Source organism: Haemaphysalis longicornis, unplaced genomic scaffold, assembly GCF_048455015.1.
Source record: "Haemaphysalis longicornis isolate Haplotype H1 unplaced genomic scaffold, Haemaphysalis longicornis Haplotype H1 scaffold_2, whole genome shotgun sequence".
NCBI classification, from domain to species: domain Eukaryota; kingdom Metazoa; phylum Arthropoda; class Arachnida; order Ixodida; family Ixodidae; genus Haemaphysalis; species Haemaphysalis longicornis.
Window position 1 is genome coordinate 166,993,280 of NW_027526295.1, and position 15,684 is coordinate 167,008,963.

General features: G+C 47.3%; 1 protein-coding gene across 4 annotated transcripts in view; it reads right to left on the reverse strand.

Annotated features, from left to right (window-relative positions):
- The window catches only part of LOC144169444 (calcitonin gene-related peptide type 1 receptor-like), a 99,750-nt gene extending 91,588 nt beyond the window's left edge, over positions 1-8,162 (reverse strand). For 3 of the 4 annotated variants that reach the window (XM_077698605.1, XM_077698603.1, XM_077698604.1), the window contains exon 1: positions 8,037-8,162. The gene's annotated coding sequence lies outside the window, so the exon portion shown is untranslated. The remainder of the gene's footprint in view (positions 1-8,036) is intronic. The other variant, XM_077698606.1, reaches the window with a different exon arrangement.
- Between the last annotated feature and the right edge of the window lie 7,522 nt (positions 8,163-15,684).

The following is a 15,684-nucleotide window of genomic DNA, read 5'->3' on the forward strand; positions in this document are numbered from 1 at the left end:
CACTCGTAAATAAGGCGGACATCTGTATGTACCGCGTTTTCATTCCCAAATGCAACTGCTTCGATAGAAAGTGCAGGGACCGTACCCACCCATGAAATCGAATAAATAAAAAGAAAAAAAACATGAGCCAACTGCGAAAGTGACGCATTACCCTCAGTCAAGAGGTGAGGCACAATTTTAAAAATGTTCTAATTAATTTATTGTGAACTAATTAAGATAAATTAATGAAACTACATGTAATATTAACGTAGTCCGATAGGCCAATGATCATACAATTGCTGTCGAGGAAGTTTTGATAAAGCGAGCGTTCAAGCCATTCCCGGCTGTGCATTCTCGAAAACGTTGGCTTCGCCGCGAAGAATATTTACCTGTGCACAGCAAAAATGCAAGACTCGAGGTGCCATATAAATGTTAGCTTCCAAAAACAACAAAGAAGGTAATGGTTCCAATACACCTTCTGTCGGTTTAACTTCGTTTCGAATACCTTAACATCTGAAAATGGCTCCTATGAACAGTGTTTCTTTGTGTTAAATTGCATAATTAGAAACGGAGAGTGAGTTATCTTGGTTGCTTCGTAGAGAAGCATATCTAGGGCTGTATTGCATGCCGTGCCAAGCCGCAGTGACATCAGCTCATTTTCCGAACGTTCAACGCGACCCGGACACTCCATGCGAAAACTTTAAAAGTTCCATTATTCCATCACTAGCGATATGTGCCAACAGCATGTATTTGCAGAAAGGGCATAAATTACTTATTTGAGGCGTAAACACACTGCGAGAGAGGCGATGCCTTTCTGCTTTATGTAGCTGTATTTTCCTTTCAAATTAGAATACACGAGTTGCCAAGCCGCAGATTTGGAATCCCCGATGATGTACCTCTGTGTAACCCTGATGCGACAACATTGCGACTGTTTACTGAACGTCTCGCCCCAATGCTTAGGAACCCCGTTCCCAGCCAAATCACTTTGGAATGATTTGGGGACATTTCAATGAATGATGGTTCGCGGGATAAAAACAGTCACTATAATTGATTGCGTGAATGTGAAGACTGGGGCATAGCCCCCAGTTGACGCTTTGTCAACGTCACGACGCGTTAAACCGCCGGTTGTTCGCTTTTAATAAAGTTATTCCTATCCTATCCAACCTCCCCGTCTTATTTTCCCCCAGAAAGAAAAAGAAGAAGGAAGGATCCTATTCGGCAAGCATGGTGCTACGTGCGATTCGTGATTTATAAACACGCCCACCCCGTGCGAAATCAACGCTAGTAGGCACTTGCAACTACTAGGTGCGTGCAACAGTGCCTCGAATCTTAAAGCCCAACGCTGAGTCACGCTTGAAAGAAGAGGGAGTGCACGCGGAGAGCTGTGGATTCTACAGCGTACAGCTGCTACTGCGTGAACTGCTGCTAAAGCAAAACGCTCCATCCTCAGAACGCGTTCAGGAGAAGAGAAAAACATAAAAATAAAAGGAAGGTCGATTTCAATATGACAGGGAAAAAGCACGCGAACACAGCACGAAAAAAGACGCAAGGTGGGCAATGTACAGGCAAATCCACCCATAAAATAAAAGGAAGGTCGATTTCAATATGACAGGGAAAAAGCACGCGAACACAGCACGAAAAAAGACGCAAGGTGGGCAATGTACAGGCAAATCCACCCCCTCGCCTCTTGTCTATCTATCGCTTACTGCGAAGGCCGGCGGCCGAGCGACCCCGTCAGTGTCGATGGAAAACGAAGGGCAACTCGAGAGACGGGAAAACAATGAGCCTGTATACGAAGCTGCGGTCATCCGGGTTTCTTTCTCTTTTTCCCCCCTAGGACTCAAAGCGAATGCCGTACAGGGGGACAGCCGGTCAGGGAACGGAAAACAGTCCGGAAGGACGAATAAGCGACCATGTAGCGGGACGCTCTGCAACAAATAGTCGAAGTGACGTCGAAGCAACGTGAATAGGTAGTGATCATTACAGACTGCTGTCGCCAACTCATTGTGCCTCTCTAGGCGAGCACCGCCATCGTTCGTTGCCAACGCGGCGTGTTAACTTTGCACCGAAAATCCCCTGCTATAGTTGCGCATGTTCGGCTTCCTCGATTAATCACCCGGACTGCCCGCCGACTGCAAGGCACCATATTTCCCCTTGCATACCTATGGGACTCCCAGTTCGTGCGGAGTTCTCGAGCTGTAAATAGGAGCGGCCCATTATATATGCGGAGCGGTTTCTCCCTCTCGTGTGAATTGACCAAAGCACGCGATGGTCATTGCAGAATAAAGTTTCGTTGTTTGAAAGATATGCAGGTAAGGGGGCACCAAACAAGAAAAGAAAGCCTCAATTCAGGTCAGGGGATGGAAACTATTCCTGCGAAATAAGAGAAGGCGCCTTCGAAAAATTTGTAGCTGTTTTCGGCAACCTGCGAAGAAGCCTCGGCAACCACAAGCACATCCAACGGCTTAAGTAATCGTGCAACTCTACTCTACTCAGAAACTTGCATAGCATACCAGTGACAAAAGTTTCGTTGCCATTTTTTTTGTTTAACCTGAGCAACGAATTAACGATTCAGCGCGAAAGTTGAACACGAGTCATCATGTGTGTTCTTTGTGGTGTTATTCTCATTGAACACATTCATTTCCACTTGTAGACTATTTGTTAAAAAGCAAATCCGTCCTTACCACTCCTTGATAGAGGCTTCTTTTCTGCGATTTGCGTATAAAAACATTTTCATTCGGCCAATGTTTAGAGTTACAATTTCAGAGTCTCTTGCCTTCTAAGGGTAGTATTGGGCATCCTAATTAATGGCGTAAAGTGCACTAGAAGCGTCGCAGTTCTCACTAGAAATATCACAATTCTCACTTCATCATAAGGCGCAGACAACATATCCGCACAAACAGGTTCATCAAGTCATCGCTCTGCTATCCGCGCCTGCTCAAGGTTTACAGGCGCCGTCACTTGAGCGAAACTCAAAATGCTAAATGACTAATTATAAGGAGCAAAGTGGGGTCAAGTAAGCGAGTAAAGACGTGCCCAGACATGCAGTATGTCACAGCACGTTCACATCTAGACTAATGTCGCAGTTATATATGTCACCTTGGACGCTACGATTCGTAATTCAGGTGCATTGTCGCGACTCCGAGTCACAGACGCTTTTAACGGAGTGTTTTTTTCATCCGCAGCCGTATTTGCTGGTGAGAAATTAGCCAAAGGACTTAACCCACTACCACAACGTAGCGTGGGCGGCAACTGGACGCTTAACATACGCGGCCGCAGGCACGGCTTAGTACAATCACCCTATACCCCTTCCAGATTTCACAAGGTTTACAACCATGCACGTTCTTGCGATTTTAGAAACGAAAAGCGTCGAATTGCTCGGGTGTCACTATTTCACAAAATCACCCTAGGTCGGCCATTCCAATTAAACGTTTTTTGCAGTTTTCCAAAATAAAGAACATCCAATTGGACGGGGAGCCAACTTCTGGCACAAGAGGACCCCCAGAATTTCATGTTAATTACAAGTTGTTTTTTTCAATTTTGCAAAAAAAAAAAAAAAAGAAAAGAAAACAAAGACCGAATAGCTTCGGGAGCTAAGATTTTTGACCAGGGAACCCTAGAACGACCATCCCGATTCGGCGCAGTGGCTGTAAGCACATCTGTGGCAACAGAGGACACGTGATCTAAGATTTCGCTGCCGGGGATAGTGCCAACGACGTGAGTACAATCCAAGCTCTGCATTTTGGGACAGATGACAGACGCCTCACTGGTATCTGTGTGCATGAAAAACGTTCGCTGTTGAAAACCAGACAAAACTTCGTCCCTATGGTTTCTTGTCGGGCATGAAAGAGAAATGGGAAGTGGTTTATATTCAGTCCTCCAAAACAGATGACCGGACACAAGAAAGCACCCGAAGATGTACCCGAAAACGAAGACGTTTGGCTTTCGCTGCACCAAGGATCCTACCGCGAATAACGACTCCTTCGACTGGCCCGTGAGTTTCGACAGCCTGGGTCGTTTCTCCAGTCTACCATAACTCCCTAATGTCTCATTTTGCGGCTTTCATAGCTTCCCCGTGGACAATTTCCGGCGCGTTGGCCGACGGACCCAGGAGGGCGAATGAACGTTTATTCCGAGCAAAACGGAAGATGGTGAAGCCCTTCGCTCGCGTGGGGGACCGGAAAAAAACAATTGTGCCGGTACTGCCTACCAAAAAATAGCCTAGCTTTATTCTCTCCGTCTCGCTTTCTTTTCAGGCGTCCCGTCAGAGTTGAGCAGATCGGTGCGGTTTAAACCTGCCGAATCACTTTGTTTTCAATAAGTAGGCATTAATAGGTGGCTCTTCCCAAAAATACGTCCGCCCGTCTGCCCGTCCATCCGCGCGTCTTTAATGCATGCACAATGTGCATCATTGGTCTGCGCGGGTCATATCCAGTATTTAATAAAGCACCCTATCGTTAGTAATATAACCACAAAAGGAAGTATGTTGGCCAAAAACGTACCAAAATTATTTCACATGGGTACGAGCAGGATTATTATTATTATTACTATTATTATTATTATTCAGACTAAACCATGCCATTTTCTATATTTTTCTGAGATATGCACTTTTCTTTCCGCACCAGCTCATCGTTCCTGGACACACTATTAAACAATTAATTGGTTGATTCGTTCGTCATTTCTATTATCCCTGCGATTTGTTGGTCTGATAATTTATGTCTATAGTCCTGCCTATGCTTTTTCTCTATTTCTATGCCAAACTTGCTGCTATGTTGGTTGTGTGTCTGGACAAGATGGGACATCGCAAAGGCATCGCTCGTTTTACGGTAACACTTTATTGCAGTGTAACTATTCAAAAATCAAAACTCTCGTTTTATATGTACACTCTGTCTCTATCATGTGCACTGTGTATTTTGTTGTATATTTCCTTTTCTCAAGTGCCTTGAACGTTTCGGTGGCTGACTGCCATAGCTTGCAACACTGTTTTTTTTTCTTTTTTTCTGAATATCTGTAAGTATCTTTAGTTTATTTTTTTCTGCCATATCGAGGATTTTGTGTGTTGTACCGTGCTGTTCTACGTTTCTTTTATTAATGTTTTGTATTGGTGCGCCAGCAGCAAGACCTTAGGGTTGTTCCTGGGCACCGAAATTAAAGGTTGATTGATTGATTGATTGATTGATTGATTGATTGATTGATTGATTGATTGATTGATTGATTGATTGATTGATTGATTGATTGATTATTAAAGAACCTTTAGTAGAAACTAGTTTAATCAGAGAGTAGGTTCTGGAGCCTCAAAGGCAAGCGCACTTATGGAGGTGTATGTGTGGAAGCGAGCCCTTGTGCATAAAACGCTTATCTTCCCACTCGGGAATTCTAGGAAAATTCAGTTGTGCTTGGCACGGCTTCTGCCACCACGAGGCAAAATTTGTTTGGCTTTTATCTCGCCCTTTTTCGAACACGCAGCGTATTTGTGTTTTGTCTGTGTTGTTTCTCGACGGTGCAGCCGACAGCGCCACGCAGCGCGTTTTGTTTTTATTCGGTCTCTAACTCGCCTCTCCTCGACGCCGCTTGTCATCCCTGGTTTGTCATTTATAATCGTGAAACCAATCCGACGCGATTTTTTTTAGAAGAACCCTGTATTTTCTTTTACGGATACTTGTGGTTTTCCTTAGATCAGCTCAGGGCGCAGTGTGCGCCAACAAATGTTGACATGTGTGAACCATAGAACCGATGGTTGTAGTTAGGAGAAATGTTTTAACGACAGTCTTCACACTCACTATTACACAGGAGGTGCATAGATTGCGTGTGGATTTTGTAGGTGAGCAAAAAACGCTGATGAAAACTTGATCGGAGTACTACAGAAACCCACCTACAAAGGGTTTTATTCTAATGGCTTTAATTAAAGCCATCTCAATAAATAAAAAGCATTTTATTAAATGCCACATATGATTCACCCGCATTTAAAACATACATCGTATCATGTTTTACTGGCAGAAGTTTGCGGGAAGTCGTTTAAGAGTGGTTATGGTTAAACACTAGTGCGCGCGAGCTCCGCTAAAAGAACCACCAGGCTTGACCAATAATTTATAAGCGGCAAAATTTAAAACGCATAGAAAAGAGGCTGCCAGGCTCCTCGTGCAGGATCCGTGCTTCTGGTGTCCCTTTGGGATATTGTACAGCCGCCGGACACTATGACAGGACGTTTTTTTTATCGCCGGTCGAGTCCGCCAGTTTAACTGTTTTCCATTTGCTCGTGCGTCATTCGCATGGACACAGGATGCATCGGCCCAAGTTGTGGCTTGTGGAAGCAAAGCTGTACCCACGTCACGCAGACCCACTTTTTCAAAAGAGACCAACGATAACCGACGGCACTTAGGTTTGTGACATCGAGTAAATTTATGCTTGGTGTCTCGTGAGACACGCTCGGGATGCTCTGTAATGTTTTTTAGCGAATGAGGTGCTACAAAACAGCATTGTGCGTAAGTGTGACGTGATTAGCTCGAAACTTCCGGTAAATAGGGAAAGAAAGAATTGCGCCTATAAAGTTGCAAACTGTACCCAGAAAAAAAAAACATATGGCGGTTGCCCTTGAGAGCTTAAAATTTGAAAACAAAACTTACAGATGAGGAAGCCAGCATGCAAGGAAAGGAGCAAGCACGCAGAAAAGGTTGCGTTCCGAGCATTTGGCACGCAGATTCCATCTGCTATTGATCAACCCTCAGCTTGGACATATGCCGTATTTACGTGTGCAGGCCTGAGATGGCAGCAACGAGGGATTGCCCGGCCTTTTTAAGGCGAAAGTCTTGAACGGCCTATTGAGCGTAAAAATCGGCGTCCCGTGGTCGTAACAGAAAGCGGCTCCTTCGGAGCTTCAGCGAGAATGCCAGCGTCGGCATCGGCGTTGCGTAGCTCGAGCCTAAACTCGGCAGTAGCAAGTGGTCATCACCGCCAGTATATTGCAGATGGAGGGAGCGTAAAAACAAGCAGCGAAATTCACCATCGTCGGCAACAATCCAATTACACGGGGGCATGAACGAGCAGCTGCGCGACGCAGGGGAGACAGATCGAAGCCATTCGAAAGGGTTCAGAGGGATCGCAAAGCAAAGTGTCCCCAGCGTTCATGTTGTGAAGCCCTTCGACAACGTGAGGCGAAACAAGGCGTCTCAAGCGTTCAGCTAAACATTCATGCTATCAAATTCACGACGCACAAGAAGTGCTTATATGTTTCCTCGTTTTTTTTCACTAATACCCGAGCATAGATAGCATGTCATGTGCGAAAAACTAGAACCAAGTGTACCGCAGTAACGACGTGCTTTTTGTTACATTGCTGTTTTCAGCAACGGCGCAGTTTACAGGCCATGACCAACGTTCGTTTCGTCTCTTCAAGAGCCCAACCAACTTCTAAAGACAACCCCGCAGTCATGCCTCTCGTTATAAGCAGCAAAATTGTCTCCAGGAGGCTGATTCTCACTTCTGAAGCGTTGAAAGTCCGGTGCTCATCTACAATTTTTAAAATACTGGTAAAGGCATTTTCTCTTTGAAATCCGTACTGAAGGTGTTCATGCACGTACAGGTGCTCCAAAAGGTAAACGGAGCACGAGAGCTGTGGCCGGAGCGGGCAAAACTGCATGCCAGCGCGATCTATGAATAGATGCGCGCAGATAGCGAGAGTGCGTGGGCACATCCAGGTGGCCCATCACCATACTCTGACGCTCGCCTTATCGCCGGCTCAAGCGAAGCTGACCCGCTGCCATCCCTGCTTGCCAGGGGCGCTTCTAATGGTTACGTGTCAAGCTAGGCTGCTCTTCTTTTCTAGCATAATTTACTGAAGTTTGTGTAGTAAATACGATTTGTTTTGAAGCAACTGACCTGCGATAGGCTCAGCTCCTCAATTCTCTCGAGCGCCAGTTAAGACCATGGAAGCAGTGCAGCCAATACACGCTTGAACTGTTTGTTATTATTCATTTTTCATGCGTTTCCTTGAGCCGAGCATGGTTATGGCAGCTGCTGCTGAGTGATTCTCGAGCGTTTAATGAGCTCATGGAACAACATACTTGCCGCCGGGATAGTCTCCAACCACGGCAGGGACATGGGCAAATTGGAGGCGTTCCTAACAAAACGGAACCCATACGCCGCTGAAGATCAGTTTTCTTCCCGACGCGGGCAAACGCATTCGTGCATGAAGCATTGGAAGCGCCCCCGGCGAGCAGCTTTGCTTGAGGCGGCGATAAGGCGAGCGTCAGAGTATCGAGATGGAACATCCGAATACGCCCGCGCACACTCGCTATCTGCGGCGCATCTATTCATAGATCGCGCTGGCATGCAGTTATGCCCGCTCCGGCCACCGCTCGCGTGCTCCGTTTAACTATTTGTTCACCTGTACCTCCGCATAGAAATCGGAAGGTCGGTCGCTTGCCTCTAACGGCATTTCATTCCTAATAAGAATGTCACAAATTAATGTCAGTATTTCTGGAAACAATAGCTCAATCAAAACGAAATAAAAATGAAACAGCGATGATAAACATGCTCGTTCGAGTCGTTAAAAATACGTGCTTTTTTTATACCCGGTGTAAGTCTGCACGCATCTGTGGTACATAAGTTCCGAAACATACCCCACTGTTGCGACCTATTTAAATCATGAAAATCTCAGCGTGGAATTACTCCAAGTTCACTGGTTACCGATTTACATATCATATATGAGCGCCGAGTGGACTAGAGCTCGTATGCAATATGGCAGGCCAGAAAAGAAGCGCGGTGTCGTAATCTGTAACACGATACCCCGTTCATTCTTGCACCGGCGATATCGCATTCCTTCGTACCACTCAGTAGTACGAGCAGCTTGCCGGACGTTGGTATCTCAGCGAATTTCACCATGCAGTCGACGTCTGTCCCCAAGCTATATTTATTTTTTATTAATACTTGGGCCATTACGTTCCCCTAGGAGGAGGACTCGCGAGAGGAAAGCGTTATCTTACGACGACGCTGTGTTCATCAGCGTCGTTACGTCTGCGAGAAGCGACATTTATTTCTCTCTAATCCTCCTCTTCTTGGTTCGTTCCGGCGCCTTACCGTTTCTGCATTCGCTTAACGTCCTCCAACAGGCGCAGGAGGAGGAAGCATCGTCACCTTCGCGGGCAAGCTGGTCGTTCCTGGCCTGTTTCGCGCGCGACGACGCGGACGCTATTCTTGGATCCGCGCCAGAAACTCAAACCCTGCGGGCCACCCCGTTCCGGTCCGCTGCCAATTACCGCCGGTGAGCTCCAGCCTCTTTCTACTTCTCCCGCGACCAGCGCTAACGTGCCATTTCGGCCAGCGAAGTGCAAGAGACAAAACCGGGCCGAATGGCTCTTGCACTCAAGGTATACATACCCTTTTCGGGTTACTTCGTCTTTTCCACACCTTCTCCTCCAACCCAACCCTGTCCGCGATGAATAAACGCAGGGTCGGTCTGCACCCGGGTGCAGTTTCTCATAGACCATACGCAGTGCTTTCGGTGGAAATTTTTTCTTTCTCTGATGCACGCGAGGGGAGTTTTGGCGAACCAAAGAACATATTGAGAGCTATTACGAAGTTACGAAACGACCTGAGTCAGACATTACGTACCATCCTACATGATAAAATAAGATTTTGGAGGGCACATGTTCGTATAGGAAGCTATGGGCCATTGTGGCGTATTCAGCGAGAGTATTACCGAGGCTGCGGTTAACAGCTGTGGTCACGGATCCCTGAGGACCTCAGAGTGTCCTGGATAGTACAGCTCTGAAATAGGCTGCCGCCAAGGGAGAAAATTCTAGCCACTAGATTGGAATTGTTCAGAACTAGCACTTATTGCGCAAGCGCAGAACGACAACACACGGTAGGATAGGCTTCACCCTGTGCATTGCTGGCCGTAAGGGGTTGTTTCCAGTAACACGTTACTTTTTATTGCACTTTAGCAAAGCACTCGTTACTGTTTGGAAACAGCGACGGGATACGCTCTTCGGTTATTGATTTCCAAGTAACGTGTAGGGTCCCGTTATTCGTTATTAAATACATTAGTCTTGAATCCCTTCCCCCTTCCCCTGAAAACAACGGGACGAAACGTGAACTGAAAGTCTGAAACACAAATACCCCTCACCGAACCGCCTCAATTCCCTCTCCCTCCCCCCCGGCTACTCAGCAATACGGTTGTCGCCACCAGGCTTTTTCAAAAGCCAAAACAAAAGCGAGAAATGCGCCCGGTCTCTCTGCGTCTTTCTTCACGACGTTCCCTAAAACGCATTTCATTAACGCCCTGCACAGCGAAGGTGCGCGTGCAAGTGGAAACAAACAAGCAAAGATACAGACAGACAGACAGACAGACAGACAGACAGACAGACAGACAGACAGACAGACAGACAGACAGACAGACAGACAGACAGGCAGATGCACACACACACACGCACTCAAATGCGTAGATTACGTAGAGCCGTAACGCGTTCCTACACTTCAAAAGCCACGAGTAACATATTCATTTTACAGGGAAGGCTATCGTAGTGGGAGAGATGGCGTCCTGTCGAAAAACTAATGCATTTTCCCGCAGACCGCGGTTGGACGCGCGAAAAGCCCTCTCTGGACACACGGCGTGTGCGTGAAACCGGTCTTCTGTTCTGTCAGAACTATTACTTGAAAATCGCGAAACAAAGAACAGTTATAGAAAAGACCATGCACGCGTCGATCGGGAAGAAGCAGTACAATAATACACCTTTATCTCATGAACCACGTACCGGTATACATTTAGATCGTTCGTAGACGTGTTTACTTAGTGCGCCAAAATTCGTCGCACGGGTTCGTTCTTAGCATGCGATTTTTAGTCTTCGAAGGCTTGACGATCGATTGAACGCACTTTTGGCGAAGGTTGGATGCAATTTTGACGCAATTTTAATATTAGAAAGCTTTCGCGCTTCTGTCAGCTTTCTTTAGAAAGCGATGGTATTTTTTTTTTTTTTCAGCGACGTGCATACAACAGGGGTTCTGCATCTGCCAAAAGACACCTAACGCATACTAAAGCTCCTTTACAATACCATAAAGACGCGTAAGCAATGCAAGAGCACGTTTTTTACATATGAAAGTGATTTGATGAAATAAAAAATTGGCCGCGTATCTGCTCCTTTCGTTGCAAATGTCGTCAAAAGACGATAGTCTTTGTAGATTTTTGCCAAGGAAATGCCCCCCTTTGCTTTCCCGGTCACCCCTCATGCTGTTCCTGTACCGTCGCGCTCATCCCAAGGTAAACACACTAAAGGTTTGCGCAAGGCGATTTGAATTTACCGCGTTCCACTGCTACAGGCCGGGTTCCTCGATGCCAGCGCTGCAGTACGGCGGAGACGCGCGTGAATGGAGGCGGCCGACTAAAAGGTTTATAGAACCGCGTGGCCGTGCTCCACGTGCGTTCCAAGCAGAACCTGGAACCTAGCTAGTGGAACCTTTCGTTGCTGTTGCCGCGTGATTTTTCATATGCCGCCAGGAGGCGGCGGTTTTCTGCAGTAGATGTAGAATATCATTCGTTATCGAAAAACCAAGCATCCATGAATTTTTTAATAAAGGAACACTGTAAATATCCCTTGTGTACTAATTTTCTGTCTTATATTTGCGTAATGTCTTGTTCTTGTTCAACAAAGTTGACAAGTATGAACATATAAACCGGGCTTAGACGTTTACATTTGGCTGTGAGAATATAAGACTCTTGCGCAATATCAGTTTTACTTTGGCCGGGTGGCTGAATCGAGTTCCAGACAGACAGACGGACAGACAGACAGACAGACCAAAATTTCGGGGTTTAAGTATCCCAAGAAAGACTATCGTCTTTAAAAATCCTGAACTTGCCAGCGTTGACCCCACGAGCTAGCGTCGTATCCGGAAACGATACACCATGCCACGAGGGCCCAATACAGCGGTCTGTTCAGCTGAACTGTCGTTCAGTTCAGTTGAGTTCAGTTGAAGCGTTTGTTCTTAAAGATGGGTCGCGGCTTTAAGGGCGTGGGCGAACTTGGTGAAGGGGAAAACGCGAGCTTGCATAGCGAAGGCTAGCGGGGCAACAACCTCGCCCTTGGCATTGCGTCGAAAGTGCGTCCATGCAGTCTTCAGATGATGCAATTACTAGGCACTGGACCAAGTTACGAGGCAGGTACATCTCGCCGTTGCTCAGGAGAATATCAATAACGCTCACAGCCAAACTCTGAATGGCACTTGTGTATATACAGTGCCAGCCGACAGCCATAAAACGCCTTCCCTACGGTCACTGCCACCCCGTTATTGCTTTAATTTTGTTGTTTTCAAGGATATGCACGGAATAATTTACCAGGGCTAGTAAGAATACGAAACAGACATCTGCTCGAAGCTGGTTGGCGCACCGTGCGTGTTTTGGGAACAAAAGGGCCCCATATTAGATTCCAGCGTGGTTCCCAACAATTCCGTTCTTTGTCCTCAATATTAGGCCGCCCCGAGAAGCGGGTTTACAGTGGCGGGAAGAAAACCCAGAGGGTAGGCCAACGTTGGCAACGAATACAAAGGATGAAAGGAAGCTACAATTGTCGCAACAATTCTTGCCGAATCGGCTCCATCGTAAACACCTTCTGTAGCGGCGTGTGAAACAAAAAAAGGAATTGTGTCCTTTGCAAGCGTTCACTGCAGGGGCGCCCTGCCCGGTTCCCCAACGCCCGACGCTTATTATTTCACTCCGGATTCTCGTCAGGGTTGGCTTATCGCAGCCGTCCGATCTGCGAGGGAAGACTGGTTTTGGGGCTTCTTTCTTTCTTGATGCCCCACGGGACGGGCGACGTGACCGCGGCCGATGTCTTCGCAACATGTGAGCGTGGCTCAGGCATTCCCGTCTTTGTCGTCGCGTCCCATCGTCAGATGAGGCGCGTGCCGTGCGTACGGTACAGGCTGCTCGGCGCCGGCGAGCGTGCCTGCTCGCCACGGGGAGCATTTTCCCCCACTGGGTAGGCCACCCGCGTCTGCCTCGTGAACGGTCGAGGCAACGGTCTGCCTTGTCGACGACAGCGATCTCGTCGCCGCTGAAAAGGGACTTAGCACGCTCTTGGCGGCGCTTAACCTCCGAGAGGAGCTGACAATAAAATGTTGCTGAACGCAGTTTTATGCGCTCTTCTCTTTACGGTGAGCATGGCTTGTTACGGATTATGACGCCCGGCTGCCTTAACAGCAAAAAGAAGGAAAAAAGTCCAAGTCGTTTTCTTTCTGAAGAATGGGTGGGTCACAGAACGTGAGTGACGGATACTTCATTACTGCGTTGCACCGGATGGTGCGCGTCCGGCAGAACTGTGGCCGTCGATCCGTGGACAGGGCGACAGAAAAAGAGGGAATGAAATAGCACGTATGAAGAGGTAATGTCAAGCCGTGCTGGCAGCGATGCTGCTGCATTCGAGTAGTTGCTGGAAAAATCGCTTGGGGAGCGGAAGCGTCGTCCTACACGTCCACGCCGTCGCCCTGCATTTCAACGTAAAACGAACTGTGAAGCGAGTGCAGGCTCGAGTAGGCGCCAAAAAGGATGTAATGGGAACGCGACGATAAAAGGCCGACTGGTGAACAACCAACGGAGCGACAGGCAGCCAATGTGTCTTCTAAGCCGAGCAAGCGTGCACGCTGAGGTGGGTAAAACGCATAGCCCGGTCGGCACGGTATGCGAGGAGTTGTGAGAGAAACGGCCTGCTGCGAGCTTTTAAACCCGAGGCAAGGCATGCTCATTGAGCGGAGCCTTGGGTTCGCGAGGGAGAACGATGAGATAGATGCTCGCGCACCCTAAAAAATCCACCAATGAATCCTCGAGTAAATTTTCTGGCCTACTTCGCTGTGGTAATCTTTATTTAGGAGTAAAACAGTTGCCTATTTTCTGTTCTATTATGAGTAGGATTTTAGTTAGCCCCAGAACAATCAGGGAAATGCGAATTAAATGTCCCTCCAGCAGCGCACTTATGTTCACTTCCGTAATAGCCAAATATATAAACGAACTGTGGGAAACGTTGAACCAAAGCGATACTATTCGCTAAATCTTCCCCCAACCATGCATAGCTCATGATGGGACCACCCCAGCACTAAATTTTCAGCAGCATGCCCTAACGCGAACGCAACGTGAGCGCCGACAAGACGTAAAGCGTGACATATTCGAAAGGCGGTGATCATTCGTCGATAGAATGGGGTTGACATCCTCAATTTTTTTTCTGCCGGCTGCCTCTACCGCTCCATTTCCCCATTAAAATCTGTCCATGCCTCTTTCTTTCTTTTTTCTGACTTTCTTGCCTTTCTATCTTTACGCCTGTCTATCTTTCCTTCTTTTTATCTTTCTTTCTTTATCTCTTTCTTGATTTCTTTATTTTTCCTTATTTTCTTCTTTCTTAATTTCTTCCCGCCTAACTTTCTTTCTTTCTTTTTGTTTCTTTTTTCTTCCTTTCTCTTTCTTTCTGCCCGTCCGTCCGCCCACCCGTCCGTCCGTCTGTCTGTCTGTCTGTCTGTCTGTCTGTCTGTCTGTCTGTCTGTCTGTCTGTCGCGCACACATGCTGCGTTGCCAGGTTTGTCGATTTGTCGCCAAACTAGCGACTTTTATAGGCTTGTAGCGACTGAAATTTTACTGTGGCGACGTGGCCACTTTCTCGTTCTTTTGAGCGCTTGTTATTACAGTCGAACACGGATATATCGAACACGGGTATATCGAATTATTGTCTATATCGAACTCATAAATTATCCCCTTGAAAATTCTGCGTAAAAGTATAGGAATTCGTACTTCTATATCGAACCGCATTTTTCCCGACATTGGTTATATCGAACGCCGCGCGAGCTGGAAGGTGCTCTTCGGCGGTCGCTGCACCCCCGATTGAGGTTGAGGAGGATATAGAGGAATGCGCGGGCATGGCGAAGGCTGGCTCGCAAAACTAATCCCCCCTACCGGAACGAATTTGCGCTTGCCCAGTCGAGCCCCGCTACCGGCCGCCGTAGCGTTAGCGGACGGAGTCCGGTATGCTAAATCTCTCTAGGCACACAAGCCCGAACGCTGGGAAAATATGACAGTGCGAGGTAGGGATGCCCCGAATGCGCACGTCCTTTTGTTTTGTTTTTTTTCGGCTGCGTACGTTCCCCGGCTTGCCGAAAAAGAGTTTTGTTTTCTCTCTCTCTGGGTCTGTCTTCCCCCGATGTCGTCTCGGGAAAGGGAAGAGGGAACGAAGGCGCTGATGTCATCCTCCTTCTTATGCATCTTGCTGCTGTTGCTGCTGTTTGGCGAGTTGTCCCGCACCTTTCGGAGATCACTGTTTCTCTCGGAGATGACCATCGCGAGCGCTTGGAATTGTTACCTTCAAAGTTCTTGTGGTACGTGCGCGCTGTTCTTCTTTTGCGTGCGTGTTGTGCGTGGTGTGCGCAGGCGCAGCGTACTGCTGGAATTTTCTAGTTGTGCAGCCTCGAGAAGATCGAGACCAGCGTCTTTAATTTCATTTCCAGGACGAAGAAGCAGGCGATTTTTTTTCACGGAAATAAAGTGTCCTGTTGCGTCCTGAGTGCGGAATTAGTTGTCATGCTTGAATGCGACGATCGGCAAGTGATCGTCCGCCATAGGTGAGGTCTCAGAGCCCATATTTTTTATATCGAATTTTTCATATATCGAACTATTTCGCGATCCCCTTGGAGTTCGATATATCCGTGTTCGACTGTATATATATCCGCGCTGTTCTGACA